This window comes from Mya arenaria, chromosome 2, assembly GCF_026914265.1.
Source record: "Mya arenaria isolate MELC-2E11 chromosome 2, ASM2691426v1".
Taxonomy (NCBI): domain Eukaryota; kingdom Metazoa; phylum Mollusca; class Bivalvia; order Myida; family Myidae; genus Mya; species Mya arenaria.
Window position 1 is genome coordinate 64,309,596 of NC_069123.1, and position 18,476 is coordinate 64,328,071.

The window sequence follows — 18,476 nt, forward strand, 5'->3', positions numbered from 1 at the left end:
TATGTACTCTGGGCAAAACATATCGTTACCATAGTGATGATTATGTACTCTGGGCAAAACATATCGTTACCATATTGATTATTATGTACTATGTCAACGCGGACCCACATTCACAAATGTTAGTTCTCCAAATGTGCATATCTTCTTTTTCAAAGTATTCTACATTTAAAGCTTTTAAGGTTAACATGGCTGTTATGTGGCTAAATCTAGACACAGGATGTTTGTGAATATACTTTTTGTTATAAATCAAATACAATAATTGAAAATATCTTTGAGGTAATGTCGGACTGGAAGGACGGCAGGTCAATATTTGTCTGTGTTTTGTTTATAGTGCTGTCATTTATATATAACGTGTTTGGTAGTATTATTGAACAGATCTTAAATAGACTGAACTACTTTGTTTATATTAAAATAAATATTTAAGAAAAACGCTCATTTACTTGTGACGTACACAACTAACTAATTATCTGTCAAACTGCGCATTATTGAGGCACTTCCGCTTATTCAAACAAAGAAAAATCTTCAGAATATACTAATTTACTCCGACATTGATTAATAAAGCATCTACGTGTTGCAATAATATTTGATCAAGTACTGTTTCAATCCTAAACAATGTTCTTTACGTTTTCAACGATCTGTGAAATCAAGCTTACAGATTCTTGGAAGAAAGACTGGCACGTATAGCTGGAATAAACAACAAATCCTGCCTTGTCATTTGATAACATCAGCTGCATCAGTTATGTACAGTGAAGCGTAAAGGCCCATTAGCGGCCTGTCTCATCATTTTGGAAAAGTGAAGGCGCATTGTTCAGAGACAGTAAAACGGAATCATTTTGCTTTCTCGTCATTTTGGAAAACATCATGAAAGCATGAAATTTAATCTAGTAATATAAAGAGAACAACTTTAATTCCGCTGGCCCGGTCCCAAGGGTTTGGTGTCCATTCTGCCATGTGAGACGTTTACTTTCGTAGGGTTTAAGTAAACTAAAGAGACAATTTATACTTGCTACGGAAATGTCGACATTAACACAAAAGTTTTCAGCAAAAACTATGTTGATGCTTATTGTAGGCGAGTGAAAGAATCGCAAGAACACAGCTAATATATCAGTTATTTGTTGATGCTCAAAAAGCGTAATTCACAAACCAGCGTGTATGGTTTAAATATACGTACAACGCTCAAGTTGATTGGCTACAACTACAAGGACCAAATATCTGTTCCATCTTAGACAGGACATAAGTACACTACATTTGGCCAGGGTCGAGGACATACATATGTTCTGTACCATAAATGATAGCTTCATATTTGGAAAATAAGCGCACAGATCATTCTTTTCTATTTTTATTTGATTGAGAGATCATTTCAAGCTATTTATATATCAAATCACATTACCTACTTTTTGGAAAAGACTGACGAGTGTTAAATTATTCCCATTTCCTTCCTTTTCTTGGTGAAATTATTGTTATGTTCTATACGAACAAACATCATCGTCGTCTCCAAGGTTCCTTTGATTAGTATCAATATCAGTATCATATCAGTGTTGACAAAGGAGTTGCCTCTTTACAAATTCTAGAACTGTATAGCTATACTTTGTGCACCAGTTTCGATGTTGTGAGCGTTGTGGTTGCAGATATATTGTGGTGCCAATAAACCGTGCTCACAAATAGTCGTTCCACTCTTTAGTATATTTTATTTAAGAACCATTTACCCATCTTCCTGTTTATACTGTGAATTAATGTGTTGTGCATTAAAACTCACAAATTACCACAAGGATAATATGCCAAATCTGTGTTTTAAGTTCAGAGTTAACCACAAACTGTTATCGTTTACGAGAATCAATATATCGTCCTTCAGCGGTATGCCTAATTGGACTTCCAATATCAAGCTATAAAACAAAACTGATGGCGAAGGTAGTCCTTTAAACACCGGGTTCGAAATTCTCGAGAATTCCTAAACTTAACATGCATACGTAGATTATTTCATTAAAACAATTTTCTAACTTTATCTTGATTTTTCTAAAAATAATTATTTAAAGTGATTATCATAAAGATAATTTCTTTTCTTAGTACAAAACACTTCAGAGTGTAAATATGACACAAATTATACCAAAACAAAAATAGTGAGCTTAGCTTATTTCTGTTATAGGCGATTGAAGAAGTTTCGAGAAAATGGGACCTTGGACCCGTTACAATAAAGTTCGTAACATCGTAAATTACAAGGCAAAACCCCGTTTCTTTTTCAGTAAAAGTACTATAAGAACATTTACCGTAGCTTTTTGAAACAACAGGCCACAAAACGTATACGTTCCTTTAAACAAGATGTTGGTAGAGTTTTGTAATATTCTCATTGCATAGAGATTGTATCCTCTGAAAGGAAAACATCATTGTGATATTCCGTTAAACCATCGTGCTTTTCTATATACAATTTTTGTATCTCACTTATAAACACTTGCAAAACGTAAAAAGGGATATACTTCATACGCTATATGTTTTAATTCACTACCGCTAGAACGCATCAAACATTTCATGTACTCATACAAACGTTTACTCTTATTATACTAAAACCAAATGAACTCATTTCGACGTATCACGTATATAGGAATTTCATTGTTTGCAAATGAGCATTTTTCCACACAAAAGGGCTAAGTTGTCTTCCCCATAGTTTGTTAAAAGGCCTTGGGCCTTAACGACGTACAGCACTCCAAACGTAATATACTATTACGTTGACATAAACACGCTACTACTTTTTCGCACCTTCTCTATCAACTAAAATGAACGTCGCTGCCGGCAAACATTCACAGCACAATAAACAGAGTCAATGATAGGAAATTCAAATTCGAAACAGTGAAAATGGCATTGACTTGTCTCTGGGTACAACGTAATTGTGACTCGGGCATTGACAGGTGCCTAGGTTAAACGTTATGGTGACTAGGGCATTGACTGGTGCCTGGGTACCTCGTTATGGTGACTAGGGCATTGACTGGTGCCTGGGTACCTCGTTATGGTGACTAGGGCATTGACTGGTACTCGGGTACCACGTTATTGTGACTAGGGCATTGACTGGTGCCTGGGTACCACGTTATTGTGACTAGGGCATTGACTGGTGCCTGGGTACCACGTTATTGTGACTAGGGCATTGACTGGTGCCTGGGTACCACGTTATGGTGACTAGGGCATTGACTGGTGCCTGGGAACCTCGTTATGGTGACTCGGGCATTGACTGGTGCCTGGCTACCTCGTTATGGTGACTCGGGCATTGACTGGTGCCTGGGTACCACGTTATTGTGACTAGGGCATTGACTGGTACCCGGTTACCACGTTATGGTGACAAGGGCATTGACAGGTACCCGGGTACCACGTTATGGTGACTAGGGCATTGACAGGTGCCTGGGTACCACGTTATGGTGACAAGGGCATTGACTGGTGCCTGGGTTCAACATTATGGTGACTAGGGCATTGACTGGTACTCGGGTAACACGTTATGGTGACAAGGGCATTAACAGATGCTCGGGTACCACGTTATGGTGACTAGGGCATTAACAGGTGCTCTGGTACCACGTTATGGTGACTAGGGCATTGACAGGTGCCTGGGTACCACGTTATGGTGACAAGGGCATTAACAGGTTCCTGGGTACCACGTTATGGTGACAAGGGCATTGACAGGTGCCTGGGTGCCACGTTATTGTGACTAGGGCATTGACTGGTACCTGGGTACCTCGTTAAGGTGACTAGGGCATTGACTGGTACCCGGGTACAACGTTAACCAACCAAACGTCATGACGTGTGTTGTGACATCTCAACAAAACATACTGACACGTGTAATGGCAATTTCAGCCAAACATCATGACACGTGTAATGACAATCTAAACCAAACCGCCTGATATGTGTCACGACATTATCAACCAAACAGCCTGACATGTGTAATGACAATCTTAACCAAACAGCTTTACACGCGTAATGACAACCTCCACCAAACCTCATGACATGTGAAATGACAATCTCAACCGAACAGCCTGACATGTGTAATGACAATCTTAACCAAACAGCTTTAAACGCGTAATGACAACCTCCACCAAACCTCTTAACATATGAAATGACATCTCGACAAAATATAATGACGCGTAAAATGACAATCTCAACCCAACATCATGACGTTTGTAATGGCAACATCAAAAAAACATCATGACGTGTGTAATGGCAATCGCAGCCAAACATCATGACGTGTGTAATGGCAACATCAACAAAACATCATGACGTGTGTAATGGCAATCTCAACAAAACATCATGACGTGTGTAATGACAATCTCAACCCAACATCATGACGTTTGTAATGGCAACATCAACAAAACATCATGACGTGTGTAATGACAATCACAACCCAACATCATGACGTGTGTAATGGCAACATCAACAAAACATCATGACGTGTGTAATGACAATCTCAACCCAACATCATGACGTTTGTAATGGCAACATCAACAAAACATCATGACGTATGTAATGACAATCTCAACAAAACATCATGACGTTTGTAATGGCAAAATCAACAAAACATCATGACGTGTGTAATGACAATCTCAACCCAACATCATGACGTTTGTAATGGCAACATCAACAAAACACCATGACGTGTGTAATGACAATCTCAACCCAACATCATGATGTTTGTAATGGCAACATCAACAAAACATCATGACGTGTGTAATGACAATCACAACCCAACATCATGACGTGTGTAATGGCAACATCAACAAAACATCATGACGTGTGTAATGACAATTTCAACAAAACATCATGACGTGTAATGGCAATCTCAACAAAACATCATGTCATGTGTAATGGCAATCGCAGCCAAACATCATGACGTGTGTAATGGCAACATCAACCAAACATCATGACGTGTGTAATGGCAACATCAACCAAACATCATGACGTGTGTAATGGCAATCTCAACAAAACATCATGACGTGTGTAATGGCAATCGCAGCCAAACATCATGACGTGTGTAATGGCAACATCAACCAAACATTATGACGTGTGTAATGGCAACATCAACCAAACATCATGACGTGTGTAATGGCAATCTCAACAAAACATCATGACGTGTGTAATGGCAATCTCAACAAAACATCATGACGTGTGTAATGGCAATCGCAGCCAAACATCATGACGTGTGTAATGGCAACATCAACCAAACATCATGACGTGTGTAATGACAATCTCAACCCAACATCATGACGTTTGTAATGGCAACATCAACAAAACATCATGACGTGTGTAATGACAATCGCAGCCAAACATCATGACGTGTGTAATGCCAACATCAACAAAACATCATGACGTGTGTAATGACACTCTCAACCAAACATCATGACGTGTGTAATGGCAACATCAACAAAACATCATGACGTGTGTAATGACAATCGCAGCCAAACATCATGACGTGTGTAATGGCAACATCAACAAAACATCATGACGTGTGTAATGACAATCGCAGCCAAACATCATGACGTGTGTAATGGCAACATCAACAAAACATCATGACGTGTATAATGGCAATCTCAGCCAAACATCATGACGTGTGTAATGGCAACATCAACAAAACATCATGACGTGTGTAATGTCAATCGCAGCCAAACATTATGACGTGTGTAATGGCAACATCAACAAAACATCATGACGTGTGTAATGGCAATCGCAGCCAAACATTATGACGTGTGTAATGGCAACATCAACCAAACATCATGACGTGTGTAATGGCAATCGCAGCCAAACATTATGACGTGTGTAATGGCAACATCAACAAAACATCATGACGTGTGTAATTGCAACATCAACCAAACATTATGACGTGTGTAATGGCAACATCAACAAAACATCATGACGTGTAATGGCAATCTCAGCTAAACATCATGACGTGTGTAATGGCAACATCAACAAAACATCATGACGTGTGTAATGACACTCTCAACCAAACATCATGACGTGTGTAATGGCAACATCAACAAAACATCATGACGTGTGTAATGACAATCGCAGCCACACATTATGACGTGTGTAATGGCAACATCAACAAAACATCATGACGTGTGTAATTGCAATCGCAGCCAAACATTATGACGTGTGAAATGGCAACATAAACAAAACATCATAACGTGTGTAATGGCAATCGCAGCCAAACATCATGACGTGTGTAATGGCAACATCAACAAAACATCATGACGTGTGTAATGGCAATCGCAGCCAAACATTATGACGTGTGTAATGCAACATCAACAAAACATCATGACGTTTGTAATGGCAATCGCAGCCAAACATCATGACGTGTGTAATGACAATCGCAGCCAAACATCATGACGTGTGTAATGACAATCGCAGCCAAACATCATGACGTGTGTAATGGCAACATCAACAAAGCATCATGACGTGTGTAATGACAATCGCAGCCAAACATTATGACGTGTGTTATGGCAACATCAACAAAACATCATGACGTGTGTAATGGCAATCGCAGCCAAACATCATGACGTGTGTAATGGAAACATCAACAAAACATCATGACGTGTGTAATGACACTCTCAACCAAACATCATGACGTGTGTAATGGCAATCGCAGCCAAACATTATGACGTGTGTAATGGCAACATCAACAAAACATCATGACATGTGTAATGACACTCTTAACCAAACATCATGACGTGTGTAATGGCAATCGCAACCAAACATCATGAAGTGTGTAATGGCAATTTCAACCAAACATCATGACACGTGTAATGACAATCTCAACCAAACAACCTGACATGTGTAATGACAATATCAACCAAACATCCTGACATGTGTAATGACAAACTCAACCAAACAGCCTGACATGTGTAATGACAATCTCAACCAAAAAGCTTGACACGGGTAATGACAACCTCCACCAAACCTCATGACATGTGAAATGACATCTCAACAAAATATAATGGCGTGTTATATGACAATCTCATTATGACGTTTGTAATGATAATCTAAACCAAACATCACGACGTGTGTACAATCTCAACCAAACGTCACGACGTGTGTAATGACAATCTCAACCAAAGTCACGACTTGTGTAATGACAATTTCAACCAAATATCATGACGTATGTAATGACAATCACAACCAAACATCATGACGTTTGTAATGGCAATCTCAACCAAATATCACGACGTGTGTAATGACAATCTCAACCAAACATTACGACATGTGTAATGACAATCTCAGCCAAACATCATGACGTATGTAATGACAAATACAACCAAACATTATTACACGTGTAATGGCAATCTCAACCAAACATCACGACGTGTGTAATGGCAATCTCAACCAAACATTACGACGTGTGTAATGACAATCTCAACCAAAGTCACGACGTGTGTAATGACAATTTCAACCAAATATCATGACGTATGTAATGACAAATACAACCAAACATTATGACGTTTGTAATGACAATCACAACCAAACATCATGACGTTTGTAATGACAATCACAACCAAACATCATGACGTTTGTAATGGCAATCTCAACCAAATATCACGACGTGTGTAATGACAATCTCAACCAAACATCATGACGTGTGTAATGACAATCTCAACCAAAGTCACGACTTGTGTAATGACAATTTCAACCAAATATCATGACGTATGTAATGACAATCTCAACCAAACGTAACGACGTGTGTAATGACAATCTCAACCAAACATCATGACGTATGTAATGACAATCACAACCAAACATCATGACGTTTGTAATGGCAATCACAACCAAATATCACGACGTGTGTAATGACAATCTCAACCAAACGTCACGACGTGTGTAATGACAATCTCAACCAAAGTCACGACTTGTGTAATGACAATTTCAACCAAATATCATGACGTATGTAATGACAATCTCAACCAAACGTCACAACGTGTGTAATGACAATCTCAACCAAATATCACGACTTGTGTAATGACAATCTCAACCAAACATCATGATGTTTGTAATGGCAATCTCAACCAAATATCACGACGTGTGTAATGACAATCACAACCAAACATCATGACGTATGTAATGACAATCACAACCAAACATCATGATGTTTGTAATGGCAATCTCAACCAAATATCACGACGTGTGTAATGACAATCTCAACCAAACGTCACGACATGTGTAATGACAATCTCAGCCAAACATCATGACGTTTGTAATGACAAATACAACCAAACATTATTACACGTGTAATGGCAATCTCAACCAAACATCATGACGTGTGTAATGACAATCTCAACCAAACATTACGACGTGTGTAATGACAATCTCAACCAAACGTCACGACGTGTGTAATGACAATCTCAACCAAACATCATGACGTATGTAATGACAATCACAACCAAACATCATGACGTTTGTAATGGCAATCTCAACCAAATATCACGACGTGTGTAATGACAATCTCAACCAAACATCATAACGTATGTAATGGCAATCTCAACCAAACATCATGACGTATGTAATGACAATCTCAACCAAACATCATGACGTATGTAATGACAAATACAACCAAACATTATTACACGTGTAATGGCAATCTCAACCAAACATCATGACGTGTGTAATGACAATCTCAACCAAACATTACGACGTGTGTAATGACAATCTCAACCAAACGTCACGACGTGTGTAATGACAATCTCAACCAAACATCATGACGTATGTAATGACAATCACAACCAAACATCATGACGTTTGTAATGGCAATCTCAACCAAATATCACGACGTGTGTAATGACAATCTCAACCAAACATCATGACGTTTGTAATGGCAATCTCAACCAAATATCACGACGTGTGTAATGACAATCTCAACCAAACATCATGACGTATGTAATGGCAATCTCAACCAAACGTCACGACGTGTGTAATGACAATCTCAACCAAAGTCACGACTTGTGTAATGACAATTTCAGCCAAATATCATGACGTATGTAATGGCAATCTCAACCAAACATTACGACGTGTGTAATGGCAATCTCAACCAAACATCATGACGTATGTAATGACAAATACAACCAAACATTATTACACGTGTAATGGCAATCTCAACCAAACATCATGACGTGTGTAATGACAATCTCAACCAAACATTACGACGTGTGTAATGGCAATCTCAACCAAATATCATGACGTGTGTAATGACAATCTCAACATTACATCCTGACATGTCTAATGGCAATTTTAACTAAACATAATGACGTGTGAAATGACATCTCAATCAAACATTATGACGTGTGTAATGACATCTCAACAAATATCATAACATGTGTAATTCCTACCTTGTATGTGAAACAAACTACCGCTGCAGGACATTGTGATGACAATTTATATAATATTTAATATTGACATATCACAGCACTAAACTTATAGTGTTTCAAGTAAGTTCATAAAAGAATGTGTTCACGTATATACACAAAATAATCAGATTTAAAATCGCATGTTCTTGTGAAAAGGCAACGGTTAATTAGCTATTTCGGTACTCATGTTATGTAAAATTATATGTTTAAAAGCCTTCCTGCTTTTCATATCGTCAAACTTTCATTTAATTTATCTATTTGCACTAGCAATAAACAAAATAAACAAAGGAAATTATATAAAAAATAGTGAATTTTGCAGATCAAAAAAGTTGCCATTAAACTAAATATATTTCAATGTTATAAATGTTTCTTATATTTATTGCACGACCTTTGTAGTTTGAGGTATCTGAAAACGCAAATAAACTTTTATGTACAAACAAACGTGTTTTAGATTAAAAACAAGTGTTTTCGTGAGAAATAAAGGTAGAAACGATTTCACACTGTTTTATAAGTTCCGGAGTTACAATGACATTATTATTTATTTCATGAAAATTTCGTGTCAGATAATACGAACATAAGTAAAGAACCGCTTATTATACACGCAATTTAAGAAAAATTATTAATTGTCTGCCTAACCCATCTTGTTTGATTCGAAAAATGTTCAGTATCCGTTAGCGAGAAATCGTTACCGTTTTGAATGATGCCACTTGAAGAATATCCACTTCACAATGTCTTTCCTTGAAGAGAGTAACGCTTATTTTTTACACACCAACTGTCTCAAATCGGTTTTCTGCGTTTTGTCTGTTTTGATATATAATACAAAACCCTAATAGACAATTTTGTTTTATTTCAAAATAATATCTGTATAATTCGACAAGCAGCAATGATTTCAAGTATGAGGTCAAGCCTGACCCTCAATAAAAAAAATTCCAGTGTATGGTCAAGCCTGACCCTCTATAGAAAAGCCCTCTAGTATGAGGTCAAGCCTGACCCTCTATAGAAAAGCCCTCTAGTATGAGGTCAAGCCTGACCCTCTATAGAAAAGCCCTCTAGTATGAGGTCAAGCCTGACCCTCTTAAGAAAAGCCATCCAGTATGAGGTCAAGCCTGACCCTCTTTAGAAAAGCCCTCTAGTTTGAGGTCAAGTCTGACGCTCAATAGAAAAGCCATCCAGTATGAGGTCAAGCCTGAATCTCGATAGAAAAGCCCTCCAGTATGAGGTCAAGCCTGACCCTCTATAGAAAAGCCCTCTAGTATGAGGTCAAGTATGATCCACTATAGAAAAGCCCTTTAGTATGAGGTCAAGCCTGACCCTCTAAAGAAATGCCCTCTAGTATGAGGTCAAGCCTGACCCTCTATAGAAAAGCCCTCTAATATGAGGTCAAGCCTGACCCTCTAAAGAAAAGCCATCCAGTATGAGGTCAAGCCTGACCCTCTATAGAAAAGCCATCCATAGAAAAGCCCTCTTGTATGATGTCAAGCCTGACCCTCTATAGAAAAGCTCTCTAGGTACGGCAAACAAACAATAAATAACCGCCCTAGATATAAGCTTTAAGAAATGTTATGCAAGCATAGTACAGCATAGTAATATCCCGCCATTTCTATTTTATGGAAAACTGGGCCGATAGATGCAATGATTTTTAACATTATCTTAAAAATTAAACATATAAATGTAGTTTGTTTTCATTTAACCATTATATAACTTTAAGCCTACATACATCCATATCACGTTGGATTAGATTGCTTTTATCTTTCATATTAGTTGTTTTAGGTTAGACAAAACAATAAAAATGATAAAAATACAACAAAATTACGATTATTCAGTTATTGGAAGCCACCGAAATATTTGAACGGATATTACATTGAGAGTTGACCTTTATCGATGTCGATGATGGGTAAATAATGCTTCTTCATGTCAGATCATCTCGCATTTACCTTTATACAACACATGAAAAAAACTTTCAAAATATTTAAACGTTGATATATGATTAGCCATCGTTTGTGTGATTCAAAAACAAACTCATATTTAAGTATTAAATAGAAACATAATCGTATGAAGTTTTGTAAGAATTATTTTTACGGTTTCTCATGAAAGCATATCAAATGAAATCATATCGAAGATGTTTTGGCCGTTAGACCTTTTGAAATCACCCTGCCTTCCTGTGAAATTCACAGAAATTAACTAAATAAAATAAAAATTACCATTTGTCATTATTAACTAAAAACAGAAATTTAAAAAAATCCCATTGATCATTGTACAATTAGTCAAATAAAATATCGGTATCGGAAAAATGCTCTTTAGATCTCTGATTGTTTAAAAGTTGAAGAATTATATTTGCCCGAGAATGGGTTTTCCCCACGCAATGTAACTTCCCATGCAGTGCAGTAATCACTGCCTCCATACATTTACAATCGGTTAATATTGTAAATTATCTTTAATATTAAAATTTTATGGAATTTCAACCTCAATGCATGATAAAAACTATCCCAAGAAAAAATGTACAGTTTAAATAGCTGAATTACAGCTATACTTACTCAAGGTGGAGAGAAATTCTTCTTGTCAGGGGAGATCACTGCGTAACGGATTGGTAATACTGTCCTGCTTTGTTTTCCTACCTTGCGTTGAAACCTACTTAACAAAAGCGGCATTTCGGATCGCTATAGAAATAGAGGAAACTGCTGAGTCCAATTGTTTACTATATAGATAAAGAATGAATCTGTGTCTAGTCAAATGAAAGAATTATAAGGGTTATCTTGTTTCCATTACGTACTAATCGTGTGTTCAATATCTATTTCATAATAATATTTTATATTTATAAGAGCGTATAGTTGCAAGCCATATTCATACTGGCAAACCTTCAATGTCGATCATTATAGTCTAAACTAATGTTCTCAAGATCTCAAGTCCTGTTGGTCATATGTATTGAAGCCCTACAATAAATCTAACAGCACATGGCGTTTCGTGACCTTTTTAAGAGTTAAAACATTTCTGTATTCAAAATTACACGTGTTTGGTGACACATTGCAATACTCAAGTGCATGGTTATGATATTAGTTTCAATTCTTTTTTTAAAACTGACTCAATTACCCAACATTTGAGTTTGGTTAGTGGTCACCAAGCCGGACGAGACCTCACTCTCTATATTAGTTATCATAAATTTCTTCACAATCGTTGAAAAATATATATTGTTTAAACTAATTACCCAACAACAATTAAACCAAAAACAATCTCTAGTACAAATCGAACATTCAAACCATTCGGGCACTGGTCATTTCGCTGGATTACCATGGCCGTGTATCCTTTCTAAAGATTCAACACCTTTACTATAACACTCATTAGTATACTTATATGAGTTCCTATAATGAAGAAGCAAAACAAATCAATGAACTCATCGCGTTACGAGGGGCATGCAGAATGATATGCAACTGGAGCGATGGTATCGTTAGTGACACACATGTCAATACATCTTGAGTATGCCGATACAGCTATGCTCAAGTTGCTATTTGGAAAAACCTTTCCAAATTGCAACTTAAACAATAAATAAAGTCAGAAGTATAGCTGTTTATATCTAAACCATAGTCTATATTTCTACGTGTTTGTCGCGAAATGCCGTTCCAATGTCTCTATATTAGCCAGAGCGTGAGCTTCTTAAAAACTCGCTATATCAAACCAATAAATGACTAAATGGAAATAAGGCGGTTGTTTTTGATAAGAAATGGAATTCTGGCGGCTGTAATAGACAACATAGATTTTCTGTTGTCAGAGCTGTAAATGATTAAACGTGCGTCTGTCCGGTGATACCATTGCCGGAGTCACGAATCTGAACGTAACAAATAAATGGTTTAATTTTTAACAAGCCTTGACTTGCAATGAGTAATATGACAACATCAGAAAGACAAATTGTAAATGAATTGTTCTGTAGAAGGAACAATCTAAATTTGGAAGGATTGTGTTGGTATTTTACCAATATTTACCATGCATAATCAAAACAAAATATCCATGTCCAATAAAATTGTATCGGTCTTGTGCAATGAATGTAATCTAAATTCACTTTCACGGGGTACAATGATAATATGAAATATCCATACAACTTATTTCTAAATTGACTGTTTGAAATCTTTGACACGACATAGCCGATAAGTTACACATTGGATAGCCTTATCATTCATCAAAAAATATGCAGTTTCCTTATTTTTTCCGTTTTGTATCTATATTTTCAGTTGCCAAGTATATACGGACATTGTATATAAAACGTACATCCATTTAGTTAGTCCAAAAATAATTGTATGTCATAGTATAAAATTTAGTAAGACTACTTTCACTAATTTGCATTTAAATGTAAAGTGTGTATAAAAGTTGACTTTTTAATACACCGCACCAGTGAAATGAATTAAAACTGAATTGTAACGTATAATTACATAGTTACAATGCATTCATACTTGGAACTTATTTAAAACGCAAAACTTAGTCTGTCAAAATCACATTAAATTGAATAATTTAATATTTTAAATTGACACTCTTATTCAAAATCAATACATACATATGTATAACAAGCATATATTTTGAGTGATAAACCTTTAACTACTTACTAAATATTGCATTTTATGATAAATATTAATCACAATATTGTAACCATGTATTTAGTAGCTGAAAACGTAAAAATATTATATGATTGTTGAGTGCTAAAAGATTTAGTGCAAATATAAGTACTTTGCTAGAAACACCGTGTTGGTCTGCACCTTTCGTTCAAATTAAGCTCGGTACACTTCTGGTATATTAAAACAATTGTATGACTTATGGTAAATCTTATCTGGGTATAAGAGTGCATCTTTAGCAATATCGAAAACCACTCGCAATTACGCAATTGATCTTTCACCACAAATAATACAGTAATTGCTTATGACAGACAGGCAGACAGGCAATATATTGCCATGCACATAGTAATAAACTATCAAATATAGTACATCGTCATTACACCTACAGGTCAACGTGTGTGAGCCTTGACAATAAACAAACAATAATATATACACATTACAAACTACGTAAATGAAGTAAAAATAAATAATCAATCAATGAGAAGGTGAACATGGTCTTAAAAATGTAATTCAGTTCTGACATTAAGTAAGATTGATCTTATTCTAAGGGATTCTTTCAAAAAGATACATAATTTCATAAGTTCCGTTTTGTAAGTTGAATTTAAAAACTGTTTATTTTCTTTGAATAAATTGCTGCTGCATGGAAACTATAATAATGGCAACGATTTCAACTTATGCAAAATGGGTTTGTCATGTTTTGAAAATAAGTCAATTAACTTCAGTAGTTGTAATTTAATAGGTATAGTTAATGTGCTAAGGTTCGAGCCTTTGTAAATAAAATACCCAGACCACAAAACACTTCAAATAAACCGCACAGCAATAAAGTAAATAATTGTGTGGCTTTTCGAATACAAACATCTTTACAATTATTAGTAGGCTATATTTTGGGGAACGAGCGAGAAACTCTTAAATATCCTTCAACATTACGGAATTCAATAAAGATCCTGAAGCAGTTATTTGCGATATGGCATTTAGATAATATAATGTTCACTGAAAGATGCACTGGAAGGAAAAAAATAGTCAAGGTTTATACAATTAATTTGGTTGTGAATGTAAAGGTTTTTGTTTATTTTGAGGTCTATATGAATATTAATCGTTAAAGTCAGGCGCAGCTAGACAAACGAAAAATGTAAATAAATGAAAACGTATATACTTGTTCAAATAACATTTCATTACTGACAGAAATCCGCCTGACTGACCTATGAACACGAGTTTCCGAAAGAAACAGTAAATGAAGCAATACTAATGTCTGCGAACTAGTGTTGTATTTTATGTATATCCGACGTGAAATAAATTCCTTGTATCTTGCTTCTTGTCAGTATTTACATAATAAGTCTTGTGTCACCTATCATGCATGTTTATTTACATGAGAATGTCATCTCTTACGAAAATTATCCGTGTACTTCCTATACGAATATACACTGATAGGACAATATATAGCCGTACACCTACAATATGAACGACCAATATGTTCACAATTTAAGCTACAAGTAAGGCAAATGAAAGGCAGATCAATTTAAAATTAATTGGCGAATAATTTGAAAAAAAAAATATTTCCCATAGTTTTAAATATGATTTTTTTCCTCAAGTAAACAATAAATACAAACATCTCTTTTTTACATGAACTTCATTAACACCTTTCGAAATTGAATTGTAAATTTTAAACTGAATTCTTTGTTCATTGTTCAATAATCATCAAACAAACAAGGAGCCGAAGAAAAAAAAAACTGTAAAACGATAATTATGTGAAAGGGAACTTACTTGTTTAAATAAATGCATTTGGGCGAGTCCTAAAACAATGATAAATATATCCAAACACATCAGACAGTTTGTAAAGAAAGCTATTGGTTTATGCACTTACCATGTTCTTCAATATCCTTACATCATGTCGCAATTGGAAGATCACAATAATAATTGAAGGTGAAAGGCTGTATGTTTATGCCATTTAAACGATTCTACCCGATATAATGTGACATTTAACAAGGCATTACTTAATGGCTTTCTATTTTATTTATGTGTCTGAAGTATGATGCGTGTCTTTTTAATTCGTCTATATAATGGTCGTTGGGTGCTTAAGAAGAACAAATTTATAACTGAATAAAACTTGGAAGTTCGCGGTTGCATACTCTCCTTCAACAAACATCAGCCATACTGGACAACATCATGAATTCAACTTCTGTAAGATAATGCAACAGGTAATTGGAGAAAGTACCCGTAGGAATAAAACTTACACAACGAATACATCCTAACTTAAGGAGTATGTTTACAATGTACATCCAACCCTGTTTCGTTACTATATTATCTTCATAAATGTAGTATTGCTATATCTTAATATTCAGCAACTGTTCTTATTTCTGATTGCCGCACGGTCCTTAACATTGAAGATTCGGCATGGCGTCACATGTAAGTGCCTTTGACTATACAGCACTACGTGTAATCATGTTATTATTTAATTTAATAAATTTGTTATTTGAAATAATCAGACAAAACATTGCAGCTTACGGAAGGGTTACGGAAGATCCTTTGTCACGGATTTCGATCGATATTTTCACCCCTTTCGGTCGATAGTGTAACGGATTTCGGACGATATTTTCATGGATTTCGGTTGGTAATGTCACGGTTTCGCTCGATAGTGTCACAGGTTTTGTTATAAAGTGTAACGAGTTTCGGTCGATAGTGTCACAGGTTTTGTTCTTAAGTGTAACGAGTTTCGGTCGATAGTGTCACAGGTTTCGTTCTAACGTGTAACGAGTTTCGGTCGATAGCGTCACACGATAGTGTCACAGGTTTCGTTCTAACGTGTAACGAGTTTCGGTCGATAGCGTTCCAGGTTTCGTTCTAACGTGTATTCGAGTTTCGCTCGATAGTGTCACAGGTTTTGTTATAAAGTGTAACGAGTTTCGGTCGATAGTGTCACGGGTTTTGTTCTTAAGTGTAACGAGTTTCGGTCGATAGTGTCACAGGTTTCGTTCTAACGTGTAACGAGTTTCGGTCGATAGCGTCACACGATAGCGTCCCAGGTTTCGTTCTAACGTGTAACGAGTTTCGGTCGAAAGCGTCACAGGTTTCGTTCTAACGTGTAACGAGTTTCGGTCGATAGCGTTTCAGGTTTCGTTCTAAAGTGTAACGAGTTTCGGTCGATAGCGTCGCGGGTTTTGAGCGATAGTGCTACTGATTTCAGAGTCGTTATGGATCCGATTGGCAAGCATACAATTCAATTATATGAGAAGTTTGAAGTCGACAGTTAATACTAAATGTGCTAAATGTCTCGATATTTGTAGTACAAATCAATTATCTGAACTATTTATCACACGTTTGAGACGTCACCCGGGGATGAAGGGGGTCTTATTCTATTTTTCTGGATCTTTATGCTACGTGCAGACATATAGTTATTTACGGTCTGTTTCCTCACCATAAATTATTACATGTTTTAACTTACATATTTGAAAACAACTAGATGTTAATTATAGAATAGTTACTATAAATTCATCAGTATATGCAAAACACAAACTTTACACCTCTTAATACAAGTATGACTACGTAAAGACCCATAACTCTGATGTATCTGGGCTACCACAAGCGGAACCCCGGGTGTACAGCACCACAAACGGATAATTACATTGATGCCCATAACTCTGCTATAACCGAAGTTCAGCATACACAAAATCCCAGATGCTAATAAACAGTATTATAAAATACCATTGCTGTAGCTCAAAAACTTTTGGAGAAACGCGCGACACAAATGTGTGACGGACGGATGGTTTTCAACTAACATTTTAGTTATATCACTCACTGTATGGGAACGGACACCGGATATAGCTCAAAAAGTGATCAATCGATAAGCGTTTGATTTTGACACATGGACAGTTTTCTATCATTTTTTGTATTTTATGGTGATATATTTAACAAAATCGAAGAATTTGAATTACTTGATACTGTGCAATATACGACTAGGATGGAAATGTGTCTCCTCTTTTGTATAATAGCCCAATTCTCGCCGAAAGTTGCATGATCGCTCACAAATGTTCATTTATGTGGTACGATTTCAAACAAAAATCAACAAATTTAACATAAAAATAAAAACTGAATCGAGCGATTTCATTGTAATTACATAATCTAGTAATGTGTAAAATATTAATATGATATATTTTGTTGTTACGAAGAAATTCATACCTTTTGATGCCCTGGCAGTGTACTGGGGATGGATGAAGCAAATCAATAACTGCACAGGGGATAGCTATTAAGTGGACTGAGGATAGTAACGATGTATTTAGAATAACGAGAGTGTGATAATGATAATGGCTATTTACCTATACGCGAGCTCGAGTGAAATTGTTCGATGTTGTCCATATCGAGGGATGGGAGCAAAAACATGTTCTTGTTTTCTGTATCTGTATGCACTTAAAACTGTTTCATTCATACATATTAGTTAATCATGATGTGTTTTTCACAAGCATCAATATCTAAATATTTGAAATACGCCGGTAATCTGATTTATTGAGTAAGACAAAACATATGGCCG

General features: G+C 36.1%; 1 protein-coding gene across 2 annotated transcripts in view; it reads right to left on the reverse strand.

Annotated features, from left to right (window-relative positions):
* The window catches only part of LOC128212853 (receptor-type guanylate cyclase Gyc76C-like), a 169,570-nt gene that overhangs the window by 137,996 nt on the left and 13,098 nt on the right, over window positions 1–18,476 (reverse strand). Inside the window, exon 1 of one of the 2 annotated variants that reach the window (XM_052918215.1) lies at window positions 15,816–15,910. The exons of the other annotated variant lie outside the window; for it this stretch is intronic. The gene's annotated coding sequence lies outside the window, so the exon portion shown is untranslated. Of the gene's footprint in view, window positions 1–15,815; window positions 15,911–18,476 lie in introns of those variants that run through there. 2 annotated transcript variants of the gene reach the window in all.